General features: G+C 42.5%; 1 long non-coding RNA gene across 1 annotated transcript in view; it reads right to left on the reverse strand.

Annotated features, from left to right (window-relative positions):
* LOC138736220 (uncharacterized) overlaps window positions 1-14,009 on the reverse strand; it is a 26,111-nt gene extending 12,102 nt beyond the window's left edge. The window contains exon 1 of the long non-coding RNA XR_011340165.1: window positions 13,388-14,009. This is a non-coding gene — a long non-coding RNA (uncharacterized lncRNA). The remainder of the gene's footprint in view (window positions 1-13,387) is intronic.
* Between the last annotated feature and the right edge of the window lie 16 nt (window positions 14,010-14,025).

Here is a 14,025-nt window from a genome sequence, read left to right on the forward strand (position 1 = left end):
CCAGTGGAGAGCTCGCCATATAACACGATCTTGGGAAGGCGATGGTCCTCCATTCTGGAGACGTGACCTACCCAGCGCAGTTGGATCTTCAGCAGCGTGGATTCGATGCTGTCGGCCTCTGCCATCTCGAGTACTTCGATGCTGGAGATGAAGTCGCTCCAATGAATGTTGAGGATGGAGCGGAGACCACGCTGGTGGAAGCATTCTAGGAGCCGTAGGTGATGCCGGTAGAGGACCCATGATTCGGAGCCGAACAGGAGTGTGGGTATGACAACGGCTCTGTATACGCTAATCTTTGTGAGGTTTTTCAGTTGGTTGTTTTTCCAGACTCTTTTGTGTAGTCTTCCAAAGGCGCTATTTGCCTTGGCGAGTCTGTTGTCTATCTCGTTGTCAATCCTTGCATCCGATGAAATGGTGCAGCCCAGATAGGTAAACTAGGTGACCGTTTTGAGTTTTGTGCGCCCGATGGAGATGGAGATATAATTCAAAAGTGAGTGAATTACATATTGCTGAAACATACATCAAAAATGGGAGCAGGTGTAGGTTCCCTGGAACATTGATCCTGCCCCACTATTCAATAAGATTATGGCTGATCTAGCAGTGGATTCAGTGCCGTTTACCCACCTGTTCCCCTTAACCCTTAATTCACCTACTCTTCAAAAATCAGTGTCTTACATACACTTAACATTCCTGCCCCTTGATGGCAGCACGATTCAGTGGTAGCACCTTCAATTCTGCAACACAAATTGATGTTTAAATACTAGCCAGGACTAGTCTTCAATGGGAATTTGCATTTGTACGGATTTATTGTCAGAGTATATACATGACATCACATCACATATCCCTGAGATTCTTTTTCCCTGCGGGCGCAGCTGAATTTCCTCTAATTGGTGGTGCAGAAATTAAACTATTAAAGGGCAGATGAACCCTCTCATAGGGACAACGGCCATCCAATAAACACATGCCATGAAGCATAGAAAGGGCATCCCTTGCATCAAAGCTTGGACTGGCAAAAAAGATTTGTTAAGATAGCTCTAGCCGTAGCAAAAAAATGTATTATGTCAACCTGGAAATTGGAAGATAATCTGAAAATACAACAATGGTATATAGAAATGAATAAATGTATTCCATTAGAAAAAATTACATATAGTTTAAGAAAAAATATTGAAATATTTGAACAAATATGGGAGCCTTACATGAAATACAATAGCGAAAACCTACCGGGGACAATCATTACCTAAGTTGATGGAAGGAGAAGGAAAGAAAAGAATGGACTCAGTAGAATTTCTGGTGTATTTTTGTTGAATGACAACATTGTCTGACTGGTTTAATGTAACCTAGATTGTATACCTAAAATGGATGGGGGGGTGGTGGGGGGGTGGCGTGGGAGGAGGGGGGGGTGGAGAAAAAGTCACTGTATATGTGTGAAAAAGAAAAAGTGTGTATCATGGCTAATGTGGTTTATGGTGTGAAAAATAAAAAAATTTAAAAAAAAAGCTTGGACTGGCCATTCATTGCCACAGAACTTCCCTCAGCCGTTTCGGACCTCACCATGCCACTGGATCCGGGAGGGGATGTCGAGAGGGTAGGTTTGGACCTGTGCAACCCCCGTACCCTCCTAAATCCATTCACGCCCACGCTGTTCCTTTCTAAGGAGTGGGGTATCCTCATATCAAACCCCACAAAGTGACTGAAAGGAATGATCATCATCCTATGGGATGGATAGCCAGAAGGACAGTCAGGAATTCATGACCTCAATTTACATTGAGGAGACCCTCTGTGCAGAAAATTGTCAAAAGGATATTTTACATTGGGGAGAGTGAGGGATCACAAGCTCAATCTTATTAGTCTATGTGATGTTGCACAATGTTCTCAGCCCCTATGTGAGTCTAAGACCACACTCTCAGAATGGTCACAATTTGTCCATTGTTCCAAATACACATCATCAAAGTTTCTTCATTCTTCTTAAAATAATTTGAAAATAATTGGTCTTGTGCAATCCACAGCAGTTTGGTTCTCATCAGACCTACTGAAACTTAATTGGGGGATTTAGATGAATGAAACCTGCCAGTCTCGAAAAAAAAAGGATTTATTGCAATGGAGATTAAAGAAGGGAAGCACATGTAGGGCATTTGTGTGGGGGGAGGGGGGGAGTCCTATTTCTAACAAATCTGCTTGGTAAAGGGTGATACATTTCATCTTTGTTGGCCCATTGTTATATGAATTGTGTGTCTACAGAAAGTTAAAAAAAATCAACTGTTTCCAAGGAAGGCTTCAATTAACTAAAAACCATAGAACTATCCAACTATGAAATAAAGGACACGACTTCCACAAACCAAGGGTGTTACTGTAGAAACCTAATTTGTTCCAAAAAACACAAAAGGTCTGAACAAAGAATTTTCATGATAAAGAAAGTTGTGGTTCTGGGCAAGGTTGAGATCTGTCCACTACACCTTTTCATTGAATCTGATGGGATTTTATTCATTGTGCTGATATATGTCCCTTTATCTGTATTAAATGTTCTGACAACTCAGAGGTTAATTGAGTTATGACTCAACTGAAGTTGGCACAGAAACATGGCTCCTAATCAGAATTGTTTTCATGTGTTAATTTTTTCAGGATATGGGTGTCATTGACAGGGTCAGCATGTATTGCCCATCTCTATTTGCCCTTGAGAAGGTGAGTTGGTTTATTTGATCACTGCAAAGGTGAAAGTGCGAATCTGCAAGGAGCGCCAGGATTTAGATGCTGTGCCAGTGAAAGAATGGCACGTTTCCAAGCCAATATAGATCTTAAGTCCCACTCCGGTCTCACCCCTCTGCTTTTCAGGAATCCCAGATCCAAGAACTTCCAAAATCTGACCTCTTGACCATCCCCGATTTTAATCATCCCATCCTTTCGGTCCCCAAGAAAATTCACCCAGATTTCACAAGATACCTCTGCCAAAGAATCCCCCTCCCCTTACGCTTCATGAGTCATGGCATGCCACATCAGTACAAGACCCTGATAGAATGGATGTTTCCTGTGGGAGAACCTAGAACTAGAAGTTGCTGTCCAAAAGTAAGAAGCTCCCAATTTAAGGGAATTTTTTTTTTCTCTCAGAGGTTCATGAATCTTTTGAGTTCTCTTCCTCAAAAGACAATGGAAGCAGAGTTCATGAATACTATTTTTAAGGTAGATAGACTCTCGTTAAACACATCGATGATAGATACTGGGATGACCAGAATGAGGAATTATGGTTGCAATCAAATCATCCATGATCTTGTAGAATAGCACAGCAGGCTCGAGGGGCAGAATGGCCTCCTGTTCTCAATTCACATCTTGATAATTTGGCTGCTGATGTTCCTATTTTACAAATTCACTGCATATTAAGAGAACTTTGTAGGATGCATATAGCACCTGGGTAATCTTGATTATTATAGATTTTCAGACCATGAAAATAGCCACATGGACACACACACACACACACACACACACACACACACACACACACACACACACACACACACACACAAGAAATAAGACCAAGAGTAGGTAGGCTATGCAGCCCATCAAGCCTGCTCCACCATTCAATGAGATCATGGCTGATCTGATGATAGACTCATCTCCACCTACTTGCCTTTTCCCCATATCATTTAATTCCCCTACCACGTAAAAATCTATCCAACCTTGTCTTAAATATACTGCCACAGATTCACCACCCTCTGGGAAAAGCAGTTCTTCCTCATCTCTGTCCTCAGTCTACTCCTCTGAATCTTGAGGCTATGTCCCCTAGTTCTGATCTTCCCCACCAATGGGAACAACTTACCCGCCTCCATCTTATTTATGCCTTTCATAATTTGATATGTTTCTCTAAGAGCCCCTCTCATTCTTCTAAATTCCAGTGAGTACAGCCCGAGACAACTCAATTTCTAACAGATACTCACACATGCGTACACACGTGTATACAAACACACACACACACACACACACACACACACACATGAGCACGCATAGACACAGATGTGTGAGTGGATACACACACATACACATATGTGCATATACACACATAGACCTGCACACATACATATGCACACGTGTGTGAGTGCAAATACACAGACACTCTGCTTCTGTGTACAATGTTGTCTACTTACAGGAGGAGTCTACACTGAAGTGGAAGCCACGGATACCAGACTATTTGGAACGTTCATAAAGAGAAGCAGAGACATTCTATTGCTAAACATAGCCCTTGTATACACAGTCTAGACATGGACAAGGATTAATTGCAGTCTCCTTTAAATTTTAGTTATTATTATTGAACTGGTTCTCATGAAATAAATTATATCACCCCCAAGCAATACATAATACTGTCAGAAATTAAGTTAAAATGTTTTGGTGCTTTGGCATTCTGCAGCAGTAAGCAGATCAACACTGCAAACTAAGCTTTTACAGAACGAGAACAATTCCTGTCGGCTTTTACATGATGGGTTTATGTTTTCTCTTTATAATGATGCAAATATGATAGTGAAGTTAGTTCTGGTGCATGCATTTACAATGAGGTGTTAATCAAAATGAAGATATTTTTGGTCTGGCTAAGATTTAGCTTCCTCCTGAAGCATTAATCAATTCTGAGTATTTTTTTAAAAACACTACAATCCTTCTCTTTAATGATCCTTTCAGAAAGCTCTGATGTAGTGACTTGGTAGAATTTATTAGTGAATCAGTCAGGAACTAGTCTGTCAGAGGATGGTCTCCAAGAGTGGTTCCTGAACATCTTGATTGTTCCTGAGGGCCTTAAATCCTGCCACTTTGGACAAGCTTTTGATCAAATCTCCTGATGAAGTTCAGTGTTTATCATAAGTGCAATGGCTTGGGATGCTGTGGTTTGAGGTCTTCATTCACGTCTGCGTGACTTACAGATTTTCTTGTTTCTGGCTGTAGTCTGAGTCTAGGATGAGGGGGGAGGCAACTCTGACTGGCAGTGTCTCTCCCTCTACTGTAGGTCAAGAGACAACTCCGAACTGTCAGGCTGGGAAATATGCTGCTGAACTGGGATGGGTGAATCCTGGCTCAATTATGGCAGTCCCATTGAAGTGACTGGGAAACATTAGGGTCACAGAGTGAGCCTAATGTCTTGTTTTAAAATTTAAATGAGTAAACCCAAAGTTTTTACAGGTTAATTTCTAGAGTGTGGGTTACTACACATTTCCATCTGTTTTGGAGAGTGTTCAAGGACTTTTATCTTATTCAGAGGGCAGTTAAAGCCAACGCGATGGCAGTTACATAAATTGTACAGCATTTACTGAACAGAAAGAGGCCACTTGGCCTTCAAATCCATGCTAGCATTTATATTCCATATGACCTTAATCAACTATGAATAGAAAAAACTCCAACAAAAGGTGTGTCTAAGAAAAAAAATAAAGATATAAAGACTGTTGAATAATAAAACTATCAAATTACAGATGGACTGTTACTATTGGTTGAGCTGATACAGCTTTAAATTTTTTTTAAATTTAGAGGTACAGCACTGTAACAAGCCCTTCTGCCCCACGAGCCTGTGGTGCCCAAACCCCATAACCCACAAATCCCATACAGCTCACCTGGAGGATACTCACATAGTGACAGGAAGAACGTACAAATCCTTACAGATAGAACTGGATTCAAACTCGGGGCACTGGCGCTGCAATAGCACTGCGCTGACCACCGTGCTAACTGAAACACTACTGAATGAAAGATTGCAGAAGTTTGGAACTTCCTTCCAGAAAAAGGCAAGAGGTTCTCTCTCGGACAATTGGTTCTTAAATCTAAAGGTCTTGGTGTGAATGAACACTAGGGATGGGATTGTTCTTTGGTACTGAACATTTATTTGGACAAGACTAACATATTGGCTGGAAAATTGATTCAAAGATCAGTTCCAGCCAATTGAGATTCAACAGTCCAAATGAAGATGTACTTTTCAGGTCAAGCGAGCATTTGGCTTGATCTTGCCTCAGGATGGATAAACAAATATCGCAGGATCGGTGATCTAGCTGATGGTGATGGTAACTTGCAGAATCTTGGACTCATGGGTGTTCCATTCTTATCTCCAAGCCAGAAGGTTGTCCTGTACCTAAAGAGACGTAATTCTTAGGCTGACTAATGCCCCAGGGAAGCACTGTACAAGTTGGGCACTGACTGAGGTGCTACTTTGTGGATGAGATAAAATACAGAGCTCTCATCTGCGACAGGTTTTCTCAGATACAATACTGAAACACATCACAGATTGTGAGAGCTTGTTGAGCCCACACTGAGACAGAGTGTTCATATTTGCTTCTTTGACTGAAACAGTTCGGAAAGTTTTACGGTCATGGTATGTACAAGGTGACTTTCACCTCCACAATGAAGGGGTTCGTGCTTTAGCTGAGCCAGTCAATCTTAGCAGTGACTAACGCTTCCAATTTTAAATGGGTTTATAAAGGATGGGCTCGTTAATATCATATAATCACCAGTTGCCAAACATGATGTAATGTTAGTTCTTGCCTGAAATACCAATTGGTTATCCTGATCTCTGAGTCACAGTCTGAATCGCACTCATTTGAAATGTTGGTAAAGATCAGTCCATAGTTGATGAAAACATTTTTTTAAGTCTATAATAGTGAGGTTGGGACTTGATTGCATTCCACCCTTTCTGTGCAACTTCTAACAAAGTGGCTTTTGGCTCCTAGGAAATCCCTATAATGTTTTAAGCAAGCATTGAGGAGCTGGAAGCAGATCAGGCAGCATCCGTGGAGAGAAACAGACAGTCGATGAGATGGGAAGGGGAGATAGCAACCATAATAATCGGAGGAAGAGCAAGGGAGAGGACAAGAGCCATTAGGATACTGGAGAGATGGAGAGGGGACACAGACCAGGGAGGAGGGGGACAGGGGGTAAGTGAAAAGAAAGTACTGGAAGGGGCTAGGAGAATGGGAGCAGGAATATGATCCACGGCTCTTCAAGTTTATTTTTGGGCTGTCCCTGGCAATAGATGAGGCCGGGGGGGGGGGGGGGGGGGAGGTGGGCAGACTGGTCTGTCTGTAAATGGGAACGGGAATTAAAATAGCTGGAAAACAGAATTCCAGCTGAGGATAGAGCATAGGCGCTCGACAAAGCAGTCACCCAAACTTTGTAAGGTCTCACTGATATAGATGGGGGCACGTTAGGTTGGAGGTGGTGCATGTGAAACCTTGCCTCATCTGGAAGCTCTGTTCATGACCCTGGATGGAGGTGAAGGAGGGGGTGTAATGCAGTGGGAAGTGCCTGGGGGTGGGGGAGGAAGAGCGAACTACTAGTCTCAGAGAGAGTGGCTTTTCCTCCCTGCCGAACTAATCTGTTATATCATTTGCTGTGACAAAATAGGAATTGAATACAGCTCCAGGTATTGAATACATTTTATTATGAGAGAGAGATCCTCCAGAATTGCCTTCAGTGCATTACCATAAAACTCAAGCATTCATAATGAGAAGGTATGCTCAATATTTCTCCAGAGCACCTGTAAATGCCTTACTTTATAATTATTAAAAATGATGACATGTAAGGAGTGGAGTGAAAGGGATTGTTTCAAAAACATTAAACAACCATCCAACTAGATGCTGGGATGACCACTATTTTTCTTAAACACAGTATGAAGGCAGGTCGGTTTGATAGGCATGTTGGCCAGCCAATATTGGGACAGTGGGGAAGGATGAGTGATTGGAATTGGACAACCACGCTCAAGACAAGAAAAAAACTCCAGAGGGCTGTTAACTCAGCCTGCGACATCAAGGGCACCAGACTTCACTCCATCGAGGACATCTACATGAGGCGGTGTCTTAAGAAAGCAGCCTCTATCCTTGAGAACCCCCACATCCAAGCCATGCCCTCTTCACTCTGCTACATCAGGTAAAAGGTACAGGAATCCGAAGATGAGCACTCAGTGGCACAAGGACAGCTTCTTCCTCTCCGCCATCAGATTCCTGAATGAACAATGAACCAAAGACACTGACTTTTTCTTTATTTTGTAATATAATATGTTTATATAAATGTTTGCGCTGTGATGCTGCCATGAAACAATGAATTTTGTGACATGTTCATGACGATAAATTCTGATTCTGATTCTGATGTGATGACACCTGCAGATTTATGTCCCATCCATTCTGGCTGCCCAACCTTACCTCATCTTATCTTGCAGCCTTTGGCATCTTGTCACTTAGCGATGGCCCTCTCCAGGGAATTATGACAAGTCATAAATAAAATATGTCCTTCAATGGAAAAGGCACTTTCATTTTGCCTTCAAGGATCTACTAGTACACTGAAGAGCCCTTTCAATCTTGGCTTGAAGGTCATTGTTAACACCGATTTAAATGAGCACAGCATCTTTAACATGGGAAAGTTGTCCATGGGCTGTATTTCTACCTACAGCCAAAGTGTAACAAGGAAGCTCTTACGCAAGGCACATATCAGCCCAGACATGCCTAGGAGATTAGAGGAAGAAAATCAGTTTGTCTCTTACCTGCCAACACTATGTTTGAAGATGAACTTATGCTTTGAAGCCAAAGGCAGTTCATTTTTATTCATAATGATATGGGTTGCTAGAGCTACAGATCTTTCTCCAATAGTATTAATATTTAACAGGAGTTTGAACATGTCAGAATACTAATTGAATTAAAGGTTCAGGCTGACGTGCATGCCTCCTGCCTTCCTTAGGGCCAGCCACTGTAATTAGTTAATCTGAAATTCAGCTTCAATATCATGTTGTTGCAGCTGTAAGGATGTTTCCAGTGAGAAACAATTTTATAAAAAAATCCATGGATGTCCAGCCAAAGTGTCCTGAAGTGATAAATAATGAGTTGACTATTATCCTCACAACAACCTCGTACTCAATGTCACCATAACCAAGGAGCTGATTGTGGTCTTTGGGAAGGGGAAATCAGAGGTGTGCCAATGAGGGATCAAAAGTGGAGAGGGTGAGCAAATTTAAATTCCTGGGGGACACTATCTCGTAGAACCTTTCATAGACCCAACACAGTAATGTCATCATGAAGAAAGTTCATCAGCGCCTCTACTTTCTCAGGAGATGTGGAGGTTTGGCACGACGTTGAAAACCCTGGCAAACCTACATAAGTGTAGTGGAAATTGTGCTGAACAGCAGCATCATGGCCTGCTAAGGGGGAACCAACAACTCTGAGTGTCAAGGTAATGGACACACCCCAGTACATCACAGAGAAAATCCTCCCCACCATCAAGAAAATCTAGAGGAGAACACAGCCATTGGAGAGCAGCAGCGATCATCAAGGATCCACACCACCCAGCACCCGCACTGTTTTCACTGCTACCATCAGGAAAGCGGTATCGGTGCCACAAGACTCGCACCACTGGGTTCAGGAACAGCTGCTCCCTCTCCACCATCAGACTCCTCAACAATGAACTCAATCAGGGATTCATTTAAGGACTTTTGCTTTGCATATTATTACTGAATATTTATTTTCTGTATTGCACAGTCAGTTTACATTTTTTTTTTAAATTTCATTTGTATATAAGTTTCTTCCTGAGTACAGTTATTTACACAACCAGTAAGTGGAAATTCAGCCTGCCCCACAGGAAAAGGAATCTCAGGGTTGATGTGATGTCACATATGTACTCTGACAATAAATCTAAACTCTGAACTTTGATTCTCACAGGCATTTTGTTCTTTTTTAATCTCTTGTCATTGTGAGGAATGTGGCAGTCAGATGACAGAGTCTCATTTAGTGCAACATGTACAACATCAAGCCAGGAGCTTTCCTATTTCACATGGGGCACATCAGATTTTCCAAAGTGAGTGGCAGCCTGTGGGATGGCAAATAGTCAATGCCAACTCTGCTCCACATGAGACTTCTCCCTCCTCTCTACATCTCACCCCAACAATACACCCCCCATTGCTCCCTTCTTGTGTTGATCCCGCTTTCCGCTTAAATTCAAGTGTTTCCAACTCAGATTTCACATCCCTTCTTACCCCTTCCAGTATCTGGATCAGAATCAGGATTTATCGTCCTGAACTTGTCATGAAATTCATTGTTTTATGGAAGCATCACAGTTCAAACATTGCGATAAAACTACCAAAAAAAAAATTAGTCCAAAAAGAAGAGAAAGTAAAGTAGCGTTTGTAGTTCATTGTCTGTTCAGAATTCTGATGGCGGTGGGGAAGAAAGTTGGGTGTATGTCCTCAGGCTTCTGCACCTTTGCCCCAATGGTAGCAGAGTGAAGAGGTCATGGTTTGGGTGGTGGGGATCCTTGAGGATAGAGGCTGCTTTCTTACGACAACACCTCATGGAGTGAAAACGGATTCCTGTGATGTTGCAGGCCAAGTTAACACCCTCTAGAGGTTTTTTTTTTGTCCTGTGCATTGGCACCTACATACCAGACAGTGATGCAACCAGCCGGAATGCTCTCCATGGTCCACCTGTAGAAGTCTTTGAGAGTCTTCAGTGACATATTGAATCTCCTCAGACTCCTCATAAAGTGTAGCTGCTAGTGAGCCTTCTTCATGATTGCATCGACATGGAGGTTTCAGGACATATCTTTGGAGATGTTGATACCCAGGAACTTAAAGCTCTTAACCTTTTCCACTGCTAACTCCTTGATGAGGACTGGTTCATGTTCTATAGATTTCCCGCTCCTGAAGTCCACAATCATCTCCTTGGTCTTGCTAACGATGAGTTTAAGGTTGTTGTTGTTGTTGTGACACCACCCAACTAGCTCCCTCCCTCTGTGATTCCACCGACGACCAAATGGTGACATCGGCAAATTTATAGACGGCATTGGAATTGTGCCTAGCCATATAGGCTTCATCAAGTGTGAGTAAAATGTAGGCAAGCTCATTATATTCAGGCGCCTGCCTACATTTTGCTTGGACCTTGATGAAGGGCTCAAGCCCAAAGCGTTGGTTATGTATCTTTATCTTTGCCATATTGTTTTTACACACAGTAATGGGTGTAGAGTGGGCTTAGCACACATCCTTGAGGTGCACCTGTGTTGATGGCCAGTGAGGGGCAGATGTTGTTTCTGATTCATACTGACAGTGGTCTCCTGACAGTAAAGGATTGTTTCAGAGGAGGGTGCAGAGTTTTCTGGACCCGAAATGTCGATTCCACTTTCTGTTGACTCTCTGAATATCTCCATTGTCCAGCTACTTGCCTAATTACAATAAAACACTGCAGCATCAGGTTGGCAGGTAACCGTTTAGAAATGATTTCCCACTTGGGACTCATTCAGTTCAAGGTGCTGCACAGGGTTCACTTTTCAAACTCAAGACTGTCAGCCATTTAACCTGAAGTAGGGGACAAATGCTATTGGTGCAATGGCTCCCCTTTCCACCTAAATCACATGTTTTATCAATGCCTCAAAATACAGGGGCAGGGCACATGATCCAAAACATTGAAAGTCAATTTGCTACCCTGTTCATTAACTTCTGTGTTTGGAATCTCCAACAACTCCCTAAATTCCCTGCAATAGTATTTACATCCCTTTTAGCCAAGCATCTAATCATCTTACACTGGAAGTCTGACAGAAGTCCTTCTAAAACACAATGGACAGCAGTTTCTTTAGTAAACTGGAGAAAATCAAATACACATTAAGACGGTCCACCAGAAAATGTTTCCACAAATGGCAGCCTTTCATGTGTTTTTTTCTCCGAATTACGCATGCTTACGGAGTAAATGACTGACTGTGGGATGGTAATATGCCAGTGATACAGTCAGCAAAGGTGCAAATGTTGTCAGTGAGTGGGGTGGGGGGAGGGTCTGGGAGTATATCTGAGGGTACATGTGAACACTTGTGTATATGTGTGCTGGTTTTTCTGTTGAGAAAAGGAAAATAGGAGCACAATGTAAATCTGTATAACGTGAACGAAGTTGTTTTTGATGCTCAATCAATATATTTTGGAAAAAAAATTCTTTCCATTTTCATGTTGGCAATTGGGAAATATCTGTAAATGAGATTAGATTAGATCTTGTGAGATGCTGGCATCTGTTAAGTGTTACAAAACTTCTCATTGAAGCTAGTCAATGCTATGCATTCATCAGTATTATAAATGGTGATATCTGACAGTAGCTATATTCATATGGGTCTAGAATTGACAAGTGCTCAGCACTAATCTGATTTTTTTACAATTTTGCAACATGGTCAGACTTGTAGGTGAAATGTGCAATGAGACAGATTCAAGACCATTTTTAGACGTTAAGAGACCCAACAAGAACTATTCCCACCATACTGACATCCCACGTGTTAGCAATGGACTTGGCTTCATGACTGTCTTCTTCCCTCCTTCCTGCTCTGACAGACTGACTTTTAAGGCAACGTCTGGTTAATTGTGGTACAGACAGATACAATCCCAACATTTAAAGGATGTTTTGACAGGTACATTGGATGGGAAAGGTTTAGAGGATATGGCCAAATGTAGGTAAGTGGGACTAGCTCAAGTAGGCACTTGGGTCAGCATGGAGGAGTTGGGCAAAGGGACTGTTTCCATGCTTGTTAACTCTCTGACTAATGTAGGATCTTATTTTTTGGAGACACTTACAGGTTATACATTATTTTCTTTCCAGAAGTGCAGATGGAAAACAAGGAAGACCTCATTTATCTGCAGGGAACGTTTTGATGCACTGTTGGGTGTGGCTGCATTTTGAGAAACAGTTTTGCCTAGATTTTTTTAATCACTCATTTGACTGTTTATGATCTATGGTAGATAGGCTATTTTAAACATCAACATTTATTTGAAACAATAAAATTCAAATCAAAATGTTGCCTCGTCATGATTGTGGAAAGTTTTCACGTGCCAGTGGATGTCCTCCATCTCTGTGGAAAATCAAGGATCCAATGTACTGGTAGTCCATTTAAATAAACCTTCTCCACAATAATGACCAGCTGGGGACAGAAATGCTTGCAGAAGTTTTCCCGTCCACAATTCAACTAGAATTAATTAACATAAAGTTTCCTTATTCTAATTCTATTTTTTAACTCATTAAAAATTCACGCCAAATACTGTAGAATCTCACAATGCATCCACATACACAAAGGCAGCCCAGTGCTGCAAAATGAGAACTGTTGTCTCACAACCCTTCTGGACATGGCCATTAATGAAAAGCTGGAGAAATTCAACAGGTCAGACATCCATGTCAACTCTTTGGATCGGGACCCTTTATCAGATAGGTGGCTGCATTGGGACTGGCATGCTATGGATAAAAGGTCCCCACCTGAAACCTTGACTGACCATTTCTACCCATGTATGCTGCCTGAACCACTGACTCAATGTCACTCAAGATTAAGATTACGTTATTATCATGTACTAATACACAAAATGTAATAACATGCAAAATTTATCAACATTTGCCTGCAGTAAAGGCACAAAGAGATACTACTAGCATTGCTTTACTGAAGATTGCTCTGCTGGGACTGAAGGTTGATCTGCTGGAACTGGAGTTGTTCTGCTGGGACTGGAGGTTCTGCTGGGCCTGGAGGTTGTACTGCTGGGACTGGCGGTTGCTCTGCTAGGACTGGTTGTTCTGCTGGGACTGGAAGTTGCTCTGCTGTGTCTGGTTGTTCTGCTGGAACTGGCAGTTGCTCTGCTGGGATTGGTTGCTCTGCTGGAACTGCCAGTTGCTCTGCTGGAAGTTGTTCTGCTGGGACTGAGAGTTGAACTGCTGGGCCTGATTGATCAACTAGGACTGGAGGTTGATCTGCTGGGCCTGATTGATCTGCTGGGCTGGAGGTTGATCTGCTAGGCCTGGAGGTTGATCTGCTGGGACTGGGAGTAGATCTGCTGGGGCTGGAGGTTGATCTGCTGGCAATGTTCTGCTGGGACTGGAGGTTGATCTGCTGGGCCTGGAGGTTGATCTGCTGGAATTGAGTTCTGCTGGGACTGGAGGTTGATCTGCTGGACCTGATTGATCTGCTGGGTTGGAGGTTGATCTGCTGGGTCTGGGAGTCGCTCTGCTGGGATGTGAACGTCAGACACGGCAGCAGCGCTCACACAGGTCCTCTTCCAAGCTGCTGGTCTTTTCAACAGTGTTT

The sequence above is a fragment of the Narcine bancroftii genome, chromosome 6 (genome assembly GCF_036971445.1).
Source record: "Narcine bancroftii isolate sNarBan1 chromosome 6, sNarBan1.hap1, whole genome shotgun sequence".
In the NCBI taxonomy this organism is placed as follows: domain Eukaryota; kingdom Metazoa; phylum Chordata; class Chondrichthyes; order Torpediniformes; family Narcinidae; genus Narcine; species Narcine bancroftii.